Here is a 23665-nt window from a genome sequence, read left to right on the forward strand (position 1 = left end):
GAGCTGAGCTGAGCTGAGCTGTGTGTGAGGAAGGGTGATTGTAGCTAGTTCTTTAGTTTCAGCAGACTGAGCATTGAGCATGGGCAGTGGCCTTGGGAAGCAACACAATTACACGACACTCACCTGCTGCTGCTGGTTCTAGAAGTTGCCTCTTCTCGTCTTTTCACCTCTTCGTGTGTGTGTGTGTGTGTGTGCAGTGAGTGCATGCCTTTTGCCTTGCTGGAAAGAAATGCTTCTCTGGTCCACCACCACATATCTGCTCAAGGACACAGAGGCCCAAGGCAGAGGTGGTGGCACCAGTGTGAGTGCATGTGTGCTGGTGGTGTTTGCCACCACAGGTGTTTTGTGTGTGTATGTGTGCGCTGCTAGCTAGGAGGGGGGAGGGAGGCAGGGAGGGAGGCAGGGAGGCAGGGGGGAGGAAAGGGGAGGGGGAGAGGGATGTAGAGGGGATTGAAGGGGGGAGGGTCCGGCTCAGAGTTGGTCAGCCACATATTTGTGCACACACGTGCTCACGTGTGTGCTTCGGTGGGAGAGACCAGACTCTCATCATCTGCCAGACCGGGGTTGGGGGCAGGTGAGGCGGTGGTGGGCTGGAAGGGAGGGAGGATGGAAGGTGGTGAAGAGGAAGGGGAGAGGATGAGAGGGGAAGGATGGAGGGAGGCATGGGGGGAGGAAAAAAAACATGTAGACAGACACACACCACACTACACACAGAAAGCATCCACACACAGAGACAGTGCTAGGCATCCATTCACACAGACAGACAGACAGACAGACACACAACAGGAAGAGACAGACTGAGCCTGCACCACACACACACACACACAGACCCAATTCCCCCCCTGCACAGTTATCAATCAATATGTTGTGTTGGCAGCCAGTTCATTGCTATTCTGATGGTTTTGGGTTTTTTGCCATCAGCCAACATCAACAGTGACCACAATCAAGATGAACATAAGATGATAATAATTCATTCGTTTCATTTGAAAAAATCACCCAATCATTTTCTCCATGTAAACCAAGCCCCCCACACATGATTTCTGGTAACATTTTCAATAAAATCAATTCATTTGGCATTCATCATTTTGTTCTCCCTCTGTCACCTTTTTTTCTTTCTTTTGCATAATTTTGAGGCTTGATTTTGACATGGGGTTTTTAAAGAAAAAATTATTTACATGTTTATTTACATACAGTATTTACATATCTACACTGCATTTTAGAACGTATACCCGCCGCTGGCGCTAAGTCTAGTACTCCGTGGGCTGTGCTACTTTGGGGGGGTGTGCCGTGCCCACGCCAGGTCCCCAAATGCTGACAGGTGGATAGATAAAGGGCCTGTGCTGGTCAGCATTGGGTTTCTTTTTAGGTGGGCGTGGGCATTGTAAACATCTGGCCAGTCGCAGCACTACAACTACTACTACAACTGCATCTCTGTGTGGGCACACTACACGCTGCGACTGGCTGGCACGGCTCAGCATCTGTCACGTCAGCTCAGCTAGAGGTGGAAGGGGGGAGGGTAGGGATAAGCACAGAGGTCGAGCCAGGCAGGTGACCAACCATGGGGCAACCCACGGTAATCACTCGCCCGGCTCAAACTCCAGCTTGGGGTAGCCCAACAGGGGGAGGTTCACCTTAAGGAAGACCAGCTGCTCCACCAGACCAGGGTCCAAGCGGGAGCAAGAGGGTGTCACCACGTCCCCGGCACGTGAAAACACCCGCTCGCTCTGGACACTGGTTGGGGGGCAGGAGAGGAGGCGCACAGCCACCACCGCCAGGTCCGGCCTGACTTGGCGGCGGCTCGCCCAGAACTGTGCGCAGTCCACGCCGTCTCCCTCCACAGGCTCCTCCAAGTACTGCGCAACGCATTGCTCAGCACTGGAGGGGGGCCTGGCAGGTCGAGCCTCCCGCATACCAGGCATGGCGCCATAGCAGAACCGCTGAAACCACTGGGCGGATCTCGAGTCGGTAGCAAATGGCTGCTGCGATGGCGCCGCCTGGGATGCCGCGCTGCTGGACTGGGAAGAGGGAGGGGAAGGGGAAGCTGACGCCGGCTGGCCGCCCATGCTGCTGCTGGGTGCGGGTTGGGCCGCGAGGGCTGCCCCCGCACCACTACCAACACCCTGGTCTCTGCGGGCCCTAGCGGCCTCCTCCTCCCTAACCTTCTCGACCAGGATGCCCTTCCACCTGGGCAAGTCGTCGGCACTCACGGCATTGCCCTTGAGGGCTGGGTGACAGAGACAAGCGAGGACATACTCCTCCCTGTCTCCCAGCACATCAACGAGCCGCTTGTCAACCCCAGACCTCAGCCTCCCAGCCAGAGCACGACCCTCTGGCGTGGTCAGAGAGATATGGAGTCCACCCATCAGCTTCTCGAGACCAACAGCTGTGGGCAGCGCCTGGCTCAAGGGAGTGGTGTCGCCACACAAGCCCTTCGTGGCAAGCTGGAAGGGCTCGAGTGCCGACACCGCCTCGGACATCTGCTTCCACTCTGCGTTCGAGAAGTCGCAGACATCCAAGGACTCGTCCCTCGCCAGGGCGACAAGGGCTCTCTCCTGCTCCAACAGGCGCTGGAACAGGAGGAAGGTGGAGTTCCACCGCATCTCCACATCCGTAGGGATGAGATGGCGAGGAAGGCCAAGGTCATCCTGCTTCTGGCGAAGCAGTCTCCTGGACTTCTCGCTGCGGTGGAAGTGGGCGGCCAGCTTGCGGAACTTATCCACAAGCGTGGCCGTGGCAGCAACAGCACCTGCGATGGGGCGGGCCCCCTTCTCCTGGGACGCCTTCAGCTCCTTAAGGCCAAGGGCGTCCCTGATGGTCAGATGGAGCGTGTGTGCCATACACCGTATGTTCACACAGTCCATGACTGTCTCGACAGCGGCGGTAACGTTGGCTCCATTGTCGGTGACAATGAAGCCGCGGGAGAGGTGTGGACACCCGCCAATCCACTCCTCTATCTGGCGGTCGAGTACGGCCGCCACCTCCTCCGCGGTGTGCCTCGTGTCCATCGTCTCCACGTGCAGGACGGCCCACCTGTGCCGTAGTGCAGCGGGAGCCGCGCCGGACCCGGAAGCATCGCCCGCGGAGGTCCCCTCACTCTCCGGTCCCCACCAGTGGGCAGTGAGGGCCAGGAAAGAAGCGTGCATCCCACTGACACTGGTCCAGAGGTCAGTCGTGAAATGCACGCTTGTCCCGGCCGGAGCTGCACGCAGCTCGGCCGACACGAGCTCCCTGCACCGGCGGTACAGGGAGGGGACCACGTTCCGGCTGAACGTGGTCCTTGAGGGGATGACATATTCGGGAGCCAGGTATTGGAGAATCCGGCGGAAGCCGTTGTTCTCGACCACCTGAAACGGCTGGTCATCGGTGGAAATCATCTCCCCTATGAGGCGGGTGAGGTGATGATGGTCCACGCGAACAATACGCTGGCTGCCCGAGGACTGCGTCCACCGCTGGACGGGCAGTGTAGCCTGCCTGCTGGCTGGCACACTGCCGCTGCCCGCCCTAGTGGCAGATGCACAAGGCGCACTAGCGCTGCCAGCCTGTCCCCTGAGACCTGGGTGGTGACGCTCTAGGTGTCTCCACATAGGCGTCGTACCCAGGTGCGCAGGGTCCCTTCCACGGCTGACAAGCATCCTGCAGTGGACACAGCGGGCGTGGAATGGGTCATCTTGAGGGACCTCAAAATGCACCCATGCACCACTGCCCTTGGCCTCCTGCGCCCTGGGCGCCGTCCTAGGCCGTTTCTCGCAGGGTGGCTGCAGTCCTGGGGGGGGGGGCGGCCGCCGCTGCCTGCTCACTGCTGCCACCCAACCCGCCCCTTCCGCCCTCCACAGCGGAGGAAGGGCCCGGCTGAACTGGCATCGGAGAGGCAGGCCTCTCCTCCACCACCTCGCCAGACCGCTCCCCACCAGAGTGTCGGGCTTCACGAGGGGGGGCCCCACTGAGCGGCGAAAGGATAGGGGGAAGGAGCCCCAGAGGGAGGGAGAACCTGGCTGCATTGCTGCCAGCCGCACGGTCCTCACCGCCCTCTACCTGCTCTTCCAACTCCACAGTCTCCTCCACCTCAACAACTGGCGGTAGCTCAGCAGCACCTGGTGCCGCCGGCGAGGAGGGACCCGCCACAGCCCTAACGGTGCCTCTGCCTCTGCCGCGATTGGCGGCAGCAGGCGTGGGGAACTGAATCCTGCGCACCAAAGATGGGGCCGGAGCAAAGAATTCTCCAATGGGGAGAACTGGGGTGTCCTCAGGCTCCCCGCGTCCTCTCCCTCCCCGTGCCGCAGGCGCACCCCGCACCTGGCCTCTCCCACCTCTGCCTGCCAGCCTTGAGCGAGCCCTGCCCGCCACACGGCGCTCAGACATGCTGCTAGGTCAGAAGGAGGGAGACTTTAGGAGGAAGGCCAGACAGGGTCAAAAAAAAAATTTGGAGGGGCTTAGGGGCCAAAAAAAAGGCAGCTGATTTGGAGGCGGCGGGGGGGAAGTTTGTTTTCAAAAAAGGAAGCCAATTGGGGGGAAAGGAAGACTTTTTGATATGGGGGGGGGGAAGCCAATCGAAGTGAGGGGGAGGGTGTCCTTTTGGGAGTCAACCACCAAGCCAATTGGGGAGATGGGCCTGGGAGGGTTTTTTTTTGAAAAATAGGGGGTTAAAGGGTGGAACCCCGGTGTGGGAGGGTGGCACGGGCAGTTGGGTGGAGTAGTTGTGGTGTGGGTGGCAAGTTTTTAACTTTTTTGGGGGGGGAGAGTGGATGGGGGGAGGGCACAGCACCTACCGGGGGTGGGGGAGGGATGCAGTCAATGCTTGGGAACCTGCAGATCTAAGGAGGAAACCCTTATTTAGTGAACTGGAACACAAAGTGTGGGTTCTGGGGGGTGGTTCTCAAGTAATGCTCCTGTGGGGGGAGCATCAAACTCAATGCAGCCTATTTAGTGACTCTAAATTGCACACAACCAAAACCAGAACCCAGTCACACCAACACAGAGGTTGAACCCACCCACTCTGTGACTCTGCCTGCCCAATGCCATGGCAAGCAAGCAGCAGCAAACACTTGATGGCAGCCTCATGGATTGAACATCATGATCATCATCATACGTGTGTATTGGCCCAGCATGTAGTGGCAGCATCAGAGCCCAGCCAGGACCCCACTCAGACTGCCCCAGAGGCAAGGAAGCACTCTGGCATGGCATGGGCCCAGCATGTAGTGGCAGCATCAGAGCCCAGCCAGGACCCCACTCAGACTGCCCCAGAGGCAAGGAAGCACTCTGGCATGGCATGGGCCCAGCATGTAGTGGCAGCATCGCATCAGAGCCCTGGACCCCACTCAGACTGCCCCAGAGGCAAGGAAGCACTCTGGAAGGCACCTGTTCAAAAACCACCTGCAAGACGCATGCAATGCAACGCAACACACAGCAGCAATTTCTTTATTGGGCATGGGCATGAAGACACAAGTTTTACAACAGTACATCTCCTCTCCAAGGTTCCCTCCCTCCTCCCCACACCCAAATGCGTTTCAGAATAGGGGTGTCCCTATTTAAAACCGCCAGCTAGGGAGAGAAAGGGGCAACAAAAGGTGCACAATCGCACACGCACTAACCCCTCTTCTTCCGGTCCTTCTCCTGCCGCTCACTGCTGGTCACGGATTCGCCGCCGCCAGCCAGCCACCCTGGGCTGGGACACAGCAGGGCGGCCGCACGAGGCACACAGGCAACCGGGGTAGTTCAACAACGATGGAGGGGCAGAAGTGAGGAGACAACACTATTTGTGTTGCTCAACTCACCCCCAAGCAGAGACAAAATCAACCAAAAACTATAAAAAGAAAAAAAAAAACGATGGCAGCCGCCAGGTGGGTAGGCTACTGTGTGTGGCTGCAGCTGTGGGAGAGGAGGTGGAAAGTGAAGGGGAGCAGAGAGAGAAAAGACTAAGAGAGAGAGAAAAGAGAGGGGGGGCAGGGACAAAGAGAAAGAGAGGAGAGAGAGAGAAAAGAAAGAGAGAGAGAGGAGAAAGAGAGATGATAGAGAGAAAGAGGAGAGAGGAGGAGCGCAGCGCAGCAGGGAGGGGGGATTCAGGTGTGGGGGGAGGACACAGCAGTAGCAGCGGTCCAAAGAGGTGGGGGGAGCAGAGAGGGTGTGTGTGGTTGGGGGCTAGTGTGTGGCAGGGGGCCTGGGGTAAGTGGAGAGAGTCAGGGGCAAGGAGAAAAAGAGGTGGGGTGGGGGGAGCAGAGAGGGTGTGTGTGGTTGGGGGCTAGTGTGTGGCAGGGGGCCTGTGGTAAGTGGAGAGAGTCAGGGGCAAGGAGAAAAAGAGGTGGGGTGGGGGGAGCAGAGAGGGTGTGTGTGGTTGGGGGCTAGTGTGTGGCAGGGGGCCTGGGGTAAGTGGAGAGAGTCAGGGGCAAGGAGAAAAAGAGGTGGGGTGGGGGGAGCAGAGAGGGTGTGTGTGGTTGGGGGTAGTGTGTGGCAGGGGGCCTGTGGTAAGTGGAGAGAGTCAGGGGCAAGGAGAAAAAGAGGTGGGGTGGGGGGAGCAGAGAGGGTGTGTGTGGTTGGGGGCTAGTGTGTGGCAGGGGGCCTGGGGTAAGTGGAGAGAGTCAGGGGCAAGGAGAAAAAGAGGTGGGGTGGGGGGAGCAGAGAGGGTGTGTGTGGTTGGGGGCTAGTGTGTGGCAGGGGGCCTGGGGTAAGTGGAGAGAGTCAGGGGCAAGGAGAAAAAGAGGTGGGGTTGGGGGAGCAGAGAGGGTGTGTGTGGTTGGGGGCTAGTGTGTGGCAGGGGGCCTGGGGTAAGTGGAGAGAGTCAGGGGCAAGGAGGAAAAGAGGTGGGGTGGGGGGAGCAGAGAGGCTGTGTGTGGTTGGGGGCTAGTGTGTGGCAGGGGGCCTGGGGTAAGTGGAGAGAGTCAGGGGCAAAGAGAAAAAGAGGTGGGGTGGGGGGAGCAGAGAGGCTGTGTGTGGTTGGGGGCTAGTGTGTGGCAGGGGGCCTGGGGTAAGTGGAGAGAGTCAGGGGCAAGGAGAAAAAGAGGTGGGGTGGGGGGAGCAGAGAGGGGGTGTGTGGTTGGGGGCTAGTGTGTGGCAGGGGGCCTGGGGTAAGTGGAGAGAGTCAGGGGCAAGGAGAAAAAAGGGTTGCGGTTGGGGGAGCAGAGAGGGTGTGTGTGGTTGGGGGCTAGTGTGTGGCAGAGGGGTGTTGGGGGAAGGGGAGGGGGCAACAACAAACAGCAAAGGAGAAACTGGAACAACTCGGGCAGCAGCAGCGATTAGGCTGGATGGGGTGGTTGGGGGAGGAGCTGGGCCTGGGCTAGGGTCTGGGAGGAGGGAGGGTGGGGGGGGGCAGGCGGGGGGGGAGGAGGAGGAGGGTAGCAAAATATATAAAGCAATATATATCAAGAGAACACAAGCCAGAAGTTAAAAAAAAAATGAAAAGAAAGACTATAACCAGCAGAAAAAACTTGGGGGTGGGGGGGTGGGGAGGGGGAACCAAACACAGACTCTGAGGGGGGCCACTAAGTGAACAGAGACAATTAAACCACAATTGCTGCAAATTAATAATAGCAAATGAATAAGTGGAACCAAGCAAAGAAAACTGGACTCTGTTTGGCAGCAGCAAACTTGGGAGAAGGCTGGATGGGGTGGGGTTGGGGTGGGGTGTGGTTGGACTTGGAGGGGCAAGTTGGGAGCAGGGAACCAAAACTGATTATATGGGACAACAAGAAACAACAACAGAATCCTCTGGGGGTGGGGGGGAGGGATTCAGGGAACCAACTCGCAGGGCAGCAGCAGTCAGCAGAAACAAACAAAATGGTACAATTTAAGCAAAACCAGCAAGCAATATATAAATGAAACCAATGCAATGCAATGTGAAAATCAAAAAGTTGGACAAAAACAAGGCAGGACAAAGAGCAATAATTAATGGAAGAAGATTTAAAGCAATGAGGATGCAGTGGGTGGGAGTGGGGGAGGGGGAGGGTAGGCCCAAAGGATGAGAAGGGAAAGGGGGGGGGAGGGGGGGGGAGAAAAGCAGACAGACAAGGAACAGGGAAAATTGGGGGAAATTAAGATGAAAGTAAAGTGAAGTAACACACAGTATACAGACAAGAGACAGACAGAGAGAGGAGACACACAGAGAGTCACAAAGGGCAGGTGGACAAAGGATTAGACAGAGCACACACAGAGAGACACAGGACACAGTCAGGACTCACAGAGACACCAGAGCAGCCAGCAAAGGGCAAGCAGGTCTCAGAGATGATCCCACAACTGCAGCCAAGAGAAGTTTCCAGAGAAGAGGCTTGGGTTTATATAGGTTTGAAATTCCCTCCTTTGGGAGCCCCCACCTTTGCACTCCCCCCACGGCCAACAGGGTGCCAGCTCTCAACAGTGCAACAGCCAAGCAGCCTACCAGACCAAAGGACTCATTCTGGCCAATCAAGGATCAATAGCGCAGCCAATACAATGCCTGGAAATAGCATCACAAAATGGATGCAAGGAGGAGCAAAAGTTTCGGGAAGGAGACACAAAATGGAGGACACACTTGGAACTTTAAAGAGACACTCCAGAGACTCAATTTCATTCCCGAACCGGCTCGAATTCGGTCCGGCTCGGTCCCGGAAGGGCCCGATTCGGTCCGGGATCGAACCGCACATCCCTACCTCCCGACAACTGATGCATCCCACACCCCCACTAATTGGACCTCTGCCCTGCCATATCAGGCTACTTTCACCCTTATCCCCCTCAGCTGTGCCTCTGTCTGCTGCTGCCTCCTCTCTCACTTGCAGGCCCTTTCCCCAGCCCCTCTAGCCTGGGCTCCTTGGTCTTGCGGCGTCTTGACTGGCTGCTCGTTGGGCTGCTTGCCCACCCTGCCTGGGGCCTCTCTGGCCTTGGCTGCCGAGGGAACATTGGAGCCAGTAAGGCCAGTGGGGGCCCCTGCCGGACACAGGTTTCCCCCTCCCTCAAAATCCAATAGCAGTGAGAACTCAGCAGGCCAGCCATATTACCATGCAAAATTTCCTAGGACTCCAAGTGAATGAAATAAAATATGTCCCACTAAGAAAACACAGGTCAGTGATGAAAAGCCTGTGTATGGAATTTTAAAGCACTGTCTGAGAAACTACATGTAAGATTCCTGCTCTGAATACATGGTTCAAGCATCAGGACAGAGCTCCCTTGCTTGTGTCTGTTGGGCTGAAAGTCAAATTTCTAGATATATTAGAATACTGTGCTCAAAGGTGTGCTTCAAATAAGTGCTGCATATTGTCTCAAGGTTCTATTAAACTGTTTCCACCATCCCTGCCTTGACATGATTGTTTGTGACCAAGTGGTGAATCCCACTTGTTTTATTTGCAAAACTGCTGGATGTCCACTAAATCTGCCAGCTATTGTTCATCCATCCCTGAAACAACAATCTTGTTTCATTTAAAATGAATCCTCTCAGGCTTGTGCAGCATGTAAGGGTCCTGCTTTGAAAGCCAGGCCTCAACTTGCCTTCTGCTCAGCGCTTTACTGTGCTGCCTGGCCTCTTGAAATAGCAGATTTACACCTTCCCCTGAAATTCCCCACTCTCCTGGAGGTGTAATATATTTTCTTTAGGATTTTCTCATGCTCTGCCATGGTGCTGATTAACACAGGTATGAACACACCTATTTAAAACAAAATTATTTTGTTGGTCACTATCAGTGCGACTCCTCAGTTGGGGTTTGTTCTTCAAGTTTTGTAAGCATGTCGCCATCCAAGACTTCTTCCTCTTCCCCACTTTCAGATGATGAAGTAAAGCATATTGTCTTGCAGTAAGAGGTTCTTGGGCTGCGTGAAATTGGTGTCAGGCAATCACACTATGTCCAGTCTTCACTAGACCTGCAGCACTTATTGTCTTACCGAAAATCCCGGGGCCGGGTTGACAAATAAGAATGACACACTTATAATCCTCAGAAAAGTCTGAGTCTGAATTGAGGCAACAGCCGTCGTCACATCAATAATGATAAGGCCTCTTCTTCATCCGTTTTTTCCTACACAGCTTTTGTTTCGCAGGAGCGTCTGTTTGAGAATCTGATGAACTCATGCTTCTGCTTTGGGGGGGCAGTAACTGGAGGCTCTCTGGCTTTAGTTTCCATAGCAGAAGCAGAGCTGGTGTTATAGCATCCACAATCACATTCTAATTGCATACTGGTTTGCTGGGAAGGTTGTTTCTGGATCCGGAACCTGGTCCATGCTGTAAACAACTATCTGGTGAGTTTTCAGGCTTGCTGGAGGGTATAGGGATGTGCACAGAACTGGTTCCGTGCACTCCTGGGAGGGTGTGGGGGGTTGCTCTAAGGTGCGGGGAGGGTGTCCTTACCTCCCCTGCTGCATTTCCCTTGCTGTCACTGCTGTCAAATTTGCTGCCATGGGGCAGGTGTATAACATCTTGCTTCCCCAGTCAGCATAATACCAGAAGTGTCTGGCGTGTGTATGCGATCATAGTATGCAATTAGAATGTGATTGTGGATGCTTAAACTACTTACAGGAACAGGTGAGTTCATATCTGTGAAGGCAATCCTTAGGGCAACCTGGCCATAGACCACTTAAGGCTTCAAACCAGGACTCTGAGCTAGGCCCAGCAACAAACTGAAAGCCAATGTACAGAAAATTGGGAGTAATATTGTCACGAAACCACACCTCAGTTTACATGTTTCCAGCTCCATTCTGGGATAATTATAGAGTGTGGTCACTTTCCAAAGGCTTCCCAATGTAGATCACATGGCAGTAGTCTAATCTGAATGTTACCCGGAGATCAGTGATTGTGGTCACAACTTGCTTGTCCAAGTTACTAAAAAAAGTAACCCATACAATCACTTGAACCATATAGATGTTTTCTTCTCCATTTTTTACTGACTACTGCATACAAAATCTGGTCAAATATCTTGACCCTTGAGTTTCCCCCCTGCCATCCTAACCTACATTTTGCTTAATTGTTTCCTTGTCTTTATACACAGAACTCCAAATTAATGGTTTACTGAATGTTTTGGACCAATACAGCTTTCTCTAATGAGTGTTTTGACTGAAAATAACTGCCTTCAGCCTCATCACAGAATATTTACCATCCAAAACATTATCCATGTGGATTCCAAAGCCTGTTTTCTTTCTTTCAGCAAATTAAATGTCTTCCTGGGGTGTGATTAAATTCAACGGTGACAATGAAAAGGTCAACTGACCTCTTCAGCAACATTCATTGCTATGCCTGGGACTGTCAAACAATTTGTGGAAAATCACAAGAAGCATTTAATTAAGCTTGTATTAATAGTTGCAGCTCTCTGTGTGTGCATTTCTTTTATTCCAACTACCGTAAACAAATTAGGGGTAGATCACCTGTCAGCCATGGTTTTCAATATCTGGTATGCTTCTGGTTTGTATCTGTGGCCTCTTATTAATTATTATTAATCAACAACATTCAAAAATATAGTTTAAAACTATGATACTTAGTACACACACACACACACGCCATAGGCAGGCAGTCCTACGTCCCTGCAGATGATGTGGTGCTAGCCAGAAAGAATGGCTATTTTAAAACAAAAATAACCAGGATACTAGCTACATTGCAACATTGTTATGCAGTCCATTGCATGGGGAACAGAATTGGGAAGCAATTGTTGCTTCCTTTCCTCCATACATATGTCCCTGAGGGCTGTGTGACTCTCAGGGACATTCCTGGCAGCAAAAAGGGCTTTTGCATGGGATGAAAGAAGTGGAAATCACTTCCTGATCCCCCTCTCAACATGGTGGGTTGCAAAGCAACATTGCAATGTAGCTACTAGCCAGGCTTCCGGCAAGAACAGAGCTGCTTCTCAATTTTTCTGAAGCTGTGGGGAACGTGGGCCAGTTAAAATAAAATTGTAAGAGCATGTTCTTTCAAAATTGAATATTGTTAATCTTAGAAGGCAACATATCCAAAATATATCTTTCATCACTAATGCAGTGTTTTGTTTACCGTTATTCTTGAATTATTGCATTTCATTGCACTATCATCATAAACACTTGAGTAACTTGAGGAGCTGATCACTTGCTAAGGAGTGTGATAGAACCTTTATTCCTTGTAAAACACCAATCAAGGCTTGCATTAAATTGCCTGCTGGAATATATGTTTTATCACATTCAGTGATTATCTGAGATATTTGCTAAAATTACTGTCAGCATTTTAAAAATGTGCATTATGCAAAGATTTAGATGATCATAATCCTGCCTTAAAACCTGCCAATTATATGTTAATCAACAAGCACTGCTATCATATGTCATATTCTGATTATCCCTATTAGGTCCTTCATTTATTATTTGGTTATTTCCTGTCCTGATTGCTTCAGTTGTCTTCTAACTAGCTTTCCTTGTTTCCATCTTGAGCCACATAACTTATTTCTGTCCAGAACTCTACCAACTGAACTCTTCAGCTTTGTAGCTCCACTGAGCCAGTCACTCTTAAATTCTTCCTACCCCCTTCAGTGGCATCACACTCCATTCTGCATCTTAAGGTGGGTGAAGAAGGTGGGGGGGAAGAAAATGATGGTGGCTGAGGATGGGCAGGCGAAATAATGGTGGCGGTGGGCGTGCAGGGAAATGGTGGCAGGTGGGTGGGGAAAGGTGGCAGCAGCAGGCGGTGGGGGGATGGCAGTGGCGAACTAGAGGTCCAGATGCTCTGTGCCCAGCCCAGCAAGTAATAAATAAAGATGAATTCCTATCCCCTAAAGGCTCACATTCCAAAAATAAACAGAAGACACCAGCAATAGTCACTGCAGGAGTATTGTGCTGGGGGAGGATAGGGCCAGTTGCTCTCCCCCTGATAAATAAAGAGAATCACCACTTTTAAAAGCTGCCTGTTTGCCCAGTTAGCAGGAAGTTTTTCACACATGGCTTTATGGTGTGGGGTATCTGAGGGGTAAGTGAGCTTGGCATTAGAATCACCTCTTAAATTCGGGGGATTATTGGGGCTGTTCTCGTAGATGCAGTGCTTCTGCGCATTCCATGGGAATATTTTTTTCTGTGCACAGCTTGCTGGTCAATGGCTTTCTGGATAAAGCAGGATGGCACGCCTCTCTTTTTTTGAATGGCACATGCGTGGTGTGCTTTTCTGGTTTTTTGGTTTTTTTTATTTTGAAATTCAGGGTTCTGCAAAAATGACTACTCAGAGCAAGAGTGGAGAGGAGAGCTGGTCTTGTGGTAGCAAGCATGACTTGTCCACTTAGCTAAGCAGGGTCCACCCTGGTTGCATATGAATGGGAGACTAGATGTGTGAGCACTCTAAGATATTCCCCTCAGGTGACAGAGCCGCTCTGGGAAGAGCAGAAGGTTCCAAGTTCCCTTCCTGGCGTCTCCAAGATAAGGTTGAGAGAGACTCCTGCCTGAAAGCTTGGAGAAGCCAGTGCCAGTCTGGGTAGACAATACTGAGCTAGATGGACCAATGATCTGACTCAGTATATGGCAGCTTCTTATGTAAGATTCTCTTCCTCCCTGCATTCTCAACTTTAAACACTGATCCTGCACCCCTTGACTTTGTCAATTTCTGCCCTTCTTTGTTGATTTCTGCCTGTGACTCCATTATCCTTCATGAAGAACAAGAAAAAAAACCAAACTTCATTTCATTTTTGCCTCCTTTTAACTGAGGTTTTTTCTCTCCTTTGTCTGTGCAAGTTCTGTAAGGTCAGCAAGTCAGCAACAGGGTTTAAAAAAACAAAACAAAAAACCCAAAGCCAAGCAGCACCTTCTGTCAACAGCTGACATTCTGGAAGCCCACCCAGCAAATGTTAATTTTAAAAAATGATGCAAAAGTGCTTTGTATCCCACACTCCCCCCCTTTTTTTTAATGGTTTCACTACCCTCTCCAGTTTAATCATCCTCTCTAAGGTATATCCAGCCTTACTCCTCTGTTGCCTGAAATTCTTTGGCTTTATTGTAATTAATGCAACCAAAAAAACGCAATTGGAAGTTTTAAAGGGCTGTATACAAGCCAGGCTTGGCTTCAACATCATACCAAGAGAGAGCAAATCTGACCGGGAGCACTGTCAGTGCCAGCCCTATATAAGCAAGAGCCATCCAGCCTGGCTGCAAAAGAGGCTGCAAGTTTGGCCTCATCCTGCTGCTGCCGTCATTGCAGCAGCTGCCTTCCACAGATTTCTTTCCCACAGAGGACAGGCCGGCAGCTATAGTGACTCCCTGACCTCCCCAGCCAGCAGTAGTGGGGCCAGAGGTGTGCCTAGGTAATTTTGGTGCCTGGACCTAGAGGCCTTTGAAGCCCAACCCCTCCCCCCCATTGCAAGTTAAGCATCATTTTTTAACATGTAGGTTCTTGAAGGCACAAACCACAACACCCAGGACAGACCTAAGATGTTGAGGGAGACAGGGGCCCTGGACCTCAGCCCTGAAGTCTAGGGGTAAGAGTGCCTCTGAGTGGGGCTTCCTCACTGCACCCCAAAAGCTGCACCACAGAAATCTGCCCCTCCCTCCCAAACTGGACTTGGGAGCTCAGTGTTAGAGGTTTCAGCTTGGCTGGGCTTTGACTCTTTCTCTCTTAATGGGGCTGGCCCCGAGAACCTCTCTCTCCTGCAGCAGGGTGTGCCTACATCCTGCTTCGGGCTAGGAAAAAGGTGGGGAGTGGCCCTGAGCAGTGGGCTCTTTGGAGCTGGAGGAGCTCATGTTTGTGGGGTGTGGCTTGAGTTGAAAGGGGAGCACATGCAGGAGCTGCATGTCCCCCAGCCTCACCCTCGGGTCTGGAGAGGCTGGTTCTGGAGCTGTGTGCGCCAACCCTGGAGATGGGATGTTCCTGTGTTTCTAGGGGAAGGAGGAAGGTGACCTGGCTTCTTGGGACACAGTTTTCTTGGGATTCAAGGGGTGTGTGCCAGGGGTGCGGGGTAACCTAGCCAAGAAAATGGAGGAGGATCAGAGTTTTTTGGTTGCAAGACAGGGCCATAACTGGCTCGCCTCGCTCATTAGCTGGCTGGGTGAGGAGGTGGCTCTGCCTGCCCTCTCCGAAGAGGCAGAGCTCACAGCCAGGCCAGGTGGGCATTCGTGCATCCCTGCTCAGGCATTTAATTGAAGGCTTGCAGCAGCCAGCACCAATACAGTTAAAAAGCAGGGACAGTGGGTAAAGGGGGGAAACTGCCTCCCTGCTTCTTTCTATGCATGCCTTGTACATAAGAGATCTACCACAGAGCAGGCTCAGGCTCTTTTTCAATGACCGATGCCCTTTCCTCACTGCATTGTCTCATCCATACAGGAAGGATTTAAAAACACACACACACAAGAAAGGGGAGACTGAAAAGAAACAGTTCTGCAATGACAATGACTCAACAACAGGCTGTTGGTTTTTTTATGGCAAGCAGCACCTTCTGCCGACAGTTGATATTCCAGAAGTCCACCCAGCAAATGTTTGGGGTTTTTTTTAAACCCACAAAAGTAATAACTTTTTAAAAAGCTGAGTTATTGGTAATGGCCCCTCCATACATTGCAGGAGAAGTGTTGGGGCATATCCGAAACCTCAGCTTATTCCCAGAAAGCTGCAAATAGAGGATTTTTTTAAAAACCAGCAAGTAGAGGATTTTTTAAAATCCCAGACATAACTTGGGCTAAACTAAAACCACACACCATAGCAGCCATACCAGTTCTGTGCACATCCCTACTCAAAGTGAAAAGGTCACCGCAAACACATGCAACGTCCTTGATCTCACAGTTGTCTATAGCAGGCCTGCACAACATGAGGCCTGTGGGCCAGATCCATAGGGACTCTTTTGTTGGCCCCAGGGAGGGGCCCAAAGTTTTGTGTTGACTGAGGTGAGGTGGAAAATGCTGCCTTGCCCCATGGTCCTGGTTGGAATCAGCCCCCTTTCAAAATTAAGCTTTGAAAGTGCATGAAGGGCAGGGTGGAGGAGAGGTTGCTAGCAGCCTCCTCTTCTATCCTCAAGCTGTGGTAAATTAATATTAGCTTTCATTAATATCTTTAGTAATTAATAATTGCTCTCATTTATATTTAATAATTAATTTTAATGTGATCATTAATGTGCTGGACATTTACCTCGGCCCCCACACACCAAGTCATGGTTGGTTCTGGCCCGACTTGGGTATTTGAGTGGTGCACCCCTGGTCTATAGTAACATCTGGCCTAGGGAAGATCAACACAAGCTGAAGCTATTGCTAGGATCAGAAAAAGCAGCACCTCTAGTCTCCCAGAAACGTGCATCATTTCCCAGTGCAGTTCCATAGTCAGATCCGCATGAAAGATGCCTGAAATAAAGACTGGCTGGAGAGAATTCATTATTGTCGATCCAACAGTTTAGCGTTTAACTGATGAGCCTAAACCAGCAAAGGGAATTAGCCCAGCACTTGAGGATTATTATTCTGTACCTGAAGAAACAGTAAACCATAGAACTACAGGAAGCAAGAGGCCTGCAAGCATTTCCTCTAGTATTAATTAATTCTTTAATTAAAAGTTATAATCTGTGCTTAACAACTACTTAACTATTATAAGCCAAATGACATTAACATTAATTAAATTAAAATATGTCCCCTCTTGAAATAGTAAGTATAGTATTTCTGTTCCAGGATGAGTTGTCATTATTCTTCTAGAAACATAGGAAGCTGCCTTATACAGGAATGCCCATAGAAATGTTGTCCTACGTGCAAAAGATTATACAAAGCTGCCTTTTACTAAGTCAGATCTCTGGTCCATCTAGTCCAGTATTGTCTCATCTGACGTAAGGTAGATAGGAAAACACAGGAATATATGAAACTAGCTTATACTGAGTCAGATCATTGGTCCATCTAGCTCAGTATTGTCTTCACTGATCTCAAAGCAGATCTCAAATGTTTCAGACCAGAGTCTTTCCTAAAATTCACCAGCCCTATCTGATGATTCCAGGTATTGAACCTGGGACCTTCTGTGTGCAAAGCTCACTCTACTACTGAGCTACAGCTCTGTCCTATTTATGGATGCTGTATCCAAATACAGCATCCGGTGCACCCGTAAGCCTCACCCGCACAGTGACTCTACCCCACTATGCTCACCACAAAGACAGCATTTGTCTGAAGAGATTTGTCTGTACTCATGCATTGCCCTTCCTATGTCGAGATTCTTCCCATGCCTGGAAATGCTGGCACACCAGCTTTTGCAATCATGGGGGAAATCTCTCCACATTTACAGCATTGGACTCTTGAGACAAATGCTGTCCTTTTGGTGAGCAGGGTGGAGTTAAAGGTTGCACCAGTGCAGGGTGGGGCTTGCAAGGATGCTCTTGTGGATGCTGCGCTTGGGTTTAATGCCCAGTGTAGAATCCAAGGGGGAAAGTTGTGGTATTCAAGGACAAGGCAGTGGAGTGGGATCAGGAATTTTAACAGTTTAATGAGAGAGATATTGAGGCTATTCTCACGAGTGAGCAAAACCAGGCTAAGGGAGCCTAGCCCAGTTTTGCTCGCTCATGAGAACCAGCAGGCTTGAGGGCAAGCCCAGTGGCTCCATAGTGGAAAACCCGCTTATGTAGTCACCCCTTTAAATGAGATTAACAGAAGGAGCGCTCTGTTAACCTCATTGAATTGACTGTGTGTCCGCTGCAGCTGCTTGACACACTCAGGAGGGAGGGAGGAGGATCCCAGAAATGCACAGTGCATTCACGTGGTGCATTACTGAGGCTCCAGGGGGCATGGCTCCATGAGGCGATGCTTCCCTTCGCTCGATCCCTGGAGCTGCCAGGTGAGGCACAGGCGAACGGTAGGGGACCCGCCACTCATCTGCGCTGCTGATCTGCCCGCCCGGAGCCCTGAGTGTGATCGTCTGCGGGTAGGTAAGTGCTTTCGGGCTTCCTCCCCGCAAAAGAGGGTAGGCTTCTTGTAGTGATCGTGAGAAGAGCTTCATTAGAAGAGCATCTCCTTCGCTATTTATTTTTAGGAGTACCCTGAAGACGTACCTGTTTCCCCAGGTTTATAACTGAAATTTAAATTTTAATGGGTTTTTAAAATTGTGATTTCTATCTGTATTATGAATTTTAAATGTTTTATATTTTATATTATGTTTTAATTCGTACACCGCCTAGAGATCTCTATATCAGGTGGTATAGAAATTCAATAAAATAAAATAAATAAATAATGTAAAGAGAAGCAAGTGTGGTCTGCCTTCAGTGCTCTTGCTGTTGTTTGTTTGTTAGCCCTTCCAAGACATATAACTAAAGCCCCATTCAAAAGCTGGCCTAGATCAAGGAGAGCTGGCCTGGATAAAAAACACCACACCCATGAGTAGAAGAAAACCTAAACAGGGCTCCTATAATCTTCAAAACACACATTCTACAATAGTTCTACACTGTGACGGCAAGTAGTTTCATGATTCTAAAGGCCAGAGGCAGCAAGGACCTAAGGGAAGGGGTTGGATGAGACACAGGTAAGGAACACAGGTAAGGGAGCTGAGAAAAGGCTTGGGACCTCTGAGAAGAAGGGTGGAGGAGGTAAATAAGTCAGGGCCACTTCCAAATTTCAGGGAACCCTTGGCAGATTGTCCTCCATGGACCCCCCACCCACACACTCACCTGGGATCATCTAAGGTTTGTGATGGGACTTCCCTTGGTGAAGGAGATCGGAGTGGGGAGGTGATAATGAAGCAACTCTTACGGCTGGGAGTCATCACCACCTCACAAAGGCTATGGGTGCAGAGGGGATCTGGAGGATTGGCAGTGGGTCTGCCTTGGGCCAGTCCTGCAGCCCCGGTGCATTGCCCTTCATCACACTAGGCAAATGGCAAGGAGCTTCTCTCCCCTCTCACTGGCCTTGCCCTCTGTGCCAGGACTGATGGTATCCTGCCCCCTCACCAACCCTGCCCTCAAATCCTCTGCCAACCTAGATTCCAGTCTTTCTCCTTTGCTGCTGGACAGGGCACACTGCAAGGCAGTAGTCAGTATGCATCTGATAGTGTGATTGTTGGCTGTCTCGAGGAGCTCTGGCACAGGATAGGGAAATGAATAAATTTTTTAAAATGTATATATTTAAATACATAAGCAAAACATGTACACGAAATATTGCATTTTCAGAAGTTTTAAAACCTTTGCAACAGACATCAGAGAAGCACAGTTCCTGTTATCCAATGCAGGGGGAAAGAATCAGCCCCCACCCCCCGCCCACAACCCAACTGATCACCCCAGGGCTTTCAATGGGCAATACACCCATTTCAATCTCTTTAGTAACATTTTCTCTGTTTGCACAAAACATGGTGAAGGGGCTATTCTCAGCAAAACTCATACTGAGAGCAGCTCTCTCTGTGTGGTGCCAGATGGAGCTCTAATGGCTGTCATTGTGCTTGCTGATTTTTGGCAGACTACCTTCCTCCAGCATCTGTTTGGCTTCTTGATTGGTTTAAGTTTCTTTCCGTTATAGGTCATGTTAGGCCAAGTTATATGCCTATACGATATCTATCTGAGTTTGCCCTCAGGTTGCTCAGCGGAATTTGGTATGAATCTGCCAATATATTGTGCATGTCAGAACCACTGAAGGTTGAACATGACTTCTCTAATTGACTATCAGTCATGAGGAGTTTCAGCAGATTCACACAATTTTAGAGTTGGAAGGGACCTTGAAAGTCTTTCAGTCCAATCCACTGCTCAGTTGCAACATCCCTGATAGATAACCATCCAGCCTCTGTCTCTTTGAACACTTCCAGTGCAGAAAGCCTATTACTGTGTAAGGTAGACTATTCCACTATCAAACAGCTCTTACTTCTAGGAAATGCCCCTAAATGTCTAGCTTAAATCTGCATCTGTGTAATTTCAACCCATTGGTTCTAGTCCTGTCCTCAGGAACAGCAGAGAAGAGACCGCTCCTTCTTCTACACAACAGCCTTTCAGATATTTGAAGAAGGCTATCATCTCTCTTCTTATTCATGCCCAACGTGGTTTCCAAACCCTTAACCATTGTTGCTACATTTGTAAACTCTTCATTTAAGCAGTGGTGATGTCAGACTCTTCTGGCCCACTAGCAGTGCACATCATGTCAGCTAGTTTTCACATTTTCAGAGTGCTTTTCTTTATTATTATCAATCTATAGCATTCATAGCTAGATAGACAGATAAATAGTAAGCATCAATTTAGGTAAAGAACAGTTCATCATGGACTCATTTCTATTTAATGTTTAGGATGGGAGCATTAATGTGAAATTCATTACATTTTTCTTTCAACAATCTAACGTGAGACCACCCCTCGCCCGCAAAATTAATTTGCCATTTCTATGCCTCCCCGATATATTTTTGGGTGCTTCCACTGCTTACCAAATCTGAGAAAAATGTTAACAAGTTTTGGGCAGTACTGACTACGTAATCACAGCACAGAAATTATGCAGTGAGACCAATTGCTGATATTGTTAAAAAGAGGTCTAGAATTTGAATTAACTAATATTTCCACTTCTACAGATCAAAGCTGAGGCAGATGAAAGGGAAACATAAAGAAACTCATTTCTGCTTTATTCTGTATCTCCTTTTTATCTAGAGTATTTGCCTATTTTGGTTTGTCATCAATTAGGAATTTATCACACACCCCAATGTCACTAAACAAGCAATCAACCAAATTCACAGAAGAGATTATGGATAATAATGTTTCTGTTTGCTGTGACTGCTTAGCTTGACACTACCCTAATATATATTTTAACTAAAAACAAAGCATGCATCATGGACTCATTAGGCCAAAGTAAAACATCTTGCAAAATATAAACAAGCAAAGTTTAAACAAAATTTATATACCTGATTCCAGATTATTCTGTTGTATGATTTTAACTTGTCACCATAATACTCCTCCAAACTGGGACAAATTTAAATTTATGATTGCAGTTCTGAAACTTCTGCTCCCAGAATTCTGGTGGTGTCATAATATATGGCTTCCTGACATTTTATTGCTTGGTTGATTGATCGATCGATCGATTGTATTTCTATACAATTCTATACAATTTCTATACAATTTCGGCTTGACTGTTGCAATGCGCTCTACGTGGGGCTGTCTTTGTACGTAGTTTGGAAACTTCAATTAGTTCAGAATGCAGCAGTCAGATTGGTCTCTGGAGTAACCCGGAGAGACCATATTATGCCTGTTTTGAAACAATTGCACTGGCTGCCGATATGTTTCTGGGCAAAATACAAAGTGCTGGTTATTACCTTTAAAGTCCTGAATGGCTTAGGCCCGAATTACCTCAGAGAGCACCTTCTTTTGCATGATCCCCACCACACATTAACGTCATCTGAGGAGGTTCGTCTCCAGTTACCTTACCACCAGCTTGTCTGGTGGCGACTCAGAGGCGGGCCTTCTCTATAGCTGCTCCAGGGCTGTGGAATGCGCTCCCTGAGGATATCCGTAATTTGAATTCTCTATTAGCCTTTAGGAGAGCCCTTAAAACATATTTGTTTGGCCTGGCTTTCCAGGGTTTTAAAATTGGTTTTAATATTTTAACCCGGTTTCAGGGTTTTTAATAATTGCAATTGTTTAATTGTTGTTTTAAAATGTTTTAAAATTGTTAATTGTTGTTATATTGTTTTTAATTTTTGTTTTAACTCAGTAAAGTTTTAATGGTTTGTTTTAATTGTAAACTGCCCTGAGCCATTTTGGAAGGGCGGTATAAAAATCAAATAAATAAATAATAATAAATAAATAAATATACCGCCTGATAGAGAAATCTCCATGAATATCCATTTATACTCCACAAACAGCTTTGTAGTTCACCATGCTTTCTTGGAACCAGCCACTTATCATACAAAATATTTTTGCAGATTTGGAAACTGATTGGAGTGACTCAGAGAAACTATCCCATGTGTGAAAAATGCGCCATGAAAGAGAGAGCCATGAGTTAAACAAATTGACATTGGTGACTGCCCTTGGATTGCTGCTTTTGAAAGATCAACTGAAATTGGAGTCCAGTGTGGCAGCATGGAAATATATCACATAAAGGAATCGATTCAAATGCAAAGTGTCTGAATTGCATACATCAGCGCATTACCAGAAGGTATACCAAGGGAGAAAAGACAGACAATATTGTGTATATCATTGTCATGCCAACAGCTGAGCCATTGCTAAGGCTCAGTTGACTCTTCCATTTAAAAGTTAGATGGGCAGCATTTATTATCAAAGCCATTTCAAACTGTCAGGCTGAAACCTGCCAAACAACATATACCCTTGGATATAAATCTTTCTGGGAAAGGGTATATCAATTTAATGCCCTTTAATGTGATAGAGGAGAGAAATGCTTAGCTGCATTGTAGCTTGGGGTACTCTGCTGTCTACTCCTTGCTGGTTTCTGGCAACACAAAAAAATGCATTGACACAAATGCACACAAGTACTTAGCCTATAGACCCTGCCTGTTTGCCACTACTACCTGAGAAGTGAAAAGCGACATCACAAACGTTTGGACTAGAATCCTTGATGGAAAATGCATATTAATGTTCATGCAAAGCAAGCAGATGCAAGGTCAGGACCTTGGATAGTTCTAAGCATTAGAGTAAGAGAGTTGGTTACAAGAAAATGTGTTACTTCAGCAGATGCCTGGAGATTATTGCTGGTTTTTAGAGCTGCTGCCCATGTCGAATGGATTGGCTCCGCCCCTTACCCTCAGTAAGCTTAGTCACACAATGATGAATATGGTAGGAGAAGCATCCTACCCAAGTTCAGGAACTGTGCATGTTCCCGTTTTCTGCTTGAGTGCGAGTGAAAAACAGGGTAGGAGGCACAAGCAGTGATTGTCTGCTAAGTGGCAGCTGGGTAGGAGGGCTTTTCCTTCTACCTCATTCAGCAACAGGGTACAGCTGACGGGTGGCATGGAGTCCTCCACACCTCCTGCTCTGAGCACACACAGCTCTCAAGCTTGGGTAGGATGCTTCCCTTACTCCATTTCTGAATGTGTGATTGGCTTTTTTTTGTCTTTAAGGGAGACATTGCAAAAATATTGTTAGTGTGAGCTGCTAGCACTGTCATTCCTTAGGGTTTAGTGCACTCCCTGGGAAGTAGGGGTGTGCACAGTACCATCAGCAGCATTTTGCACACCCCTACTGGGAAGGTAAATGTCTGAGTGGATGCATCTTGTCTCCTGGACCACCCTAAGAAGCCATAGAATTGCACAGCCTCCCATTTAGGACTTAGAACTGACACACCTCCAAAATGAAATGTGAAACGATTTCAGGGCCCCACATGCATTCACTATATGCATTTAATATGTCACCTGGTGAGGGTTAAAGATAAACAATATGGGAAACAGTTGAATTTTCCATAGGGCAAAGCTTGTGGATGAATTATTTTTACACCAGATTTTTATGAACATACATTTATGTCTCAATTCAACTCTTCTCTGAAGTGAAACTGAGCCTAAAGCAATCTTATTATGTTTTGTATACTGATAGCACTTTTATCACTGAAAAGAAGTCATTAATGCTGAGCACACATTTCAAAAATGTAAATTTATATTTTAAAAAACCCAAAGCTGCTCAAGGGACCCCTAAGAGTTCCATTGTGGATTGGGAATATTTGCTCTTTAAGATGAAAGGATGAGAAAAAAATGACTGTGGGGCTTATTTAACAAAAGGCATGCAAAATAAGATTCAAACAGTTGAGATACAAATGTTATTAATTATATGCTGCATGTCATTGCATATATGATAACATGCTGATAATGATACAAAGACTGAACCGCTCATCACCATGTTCATCCTGCAAACAAAAATTTGCAGAATTTGTGCATCCT

Source organism: Hemicordylus capensis, chromosome 2 (assembly GCF_027244095.1).
Source record: "Hemicordylus capensis ecotype Gifberg chromosome 2, rHemCap1.1.pri, whole genome shotgun sequence".
Taxonomy (NCBI): domain Eukaryota; kingdom Metazoa; phylum Chordata; class Lepidosauria; order Squamata; family Cordylidae; genus Hemicordylus; species Hemicordylus capensis.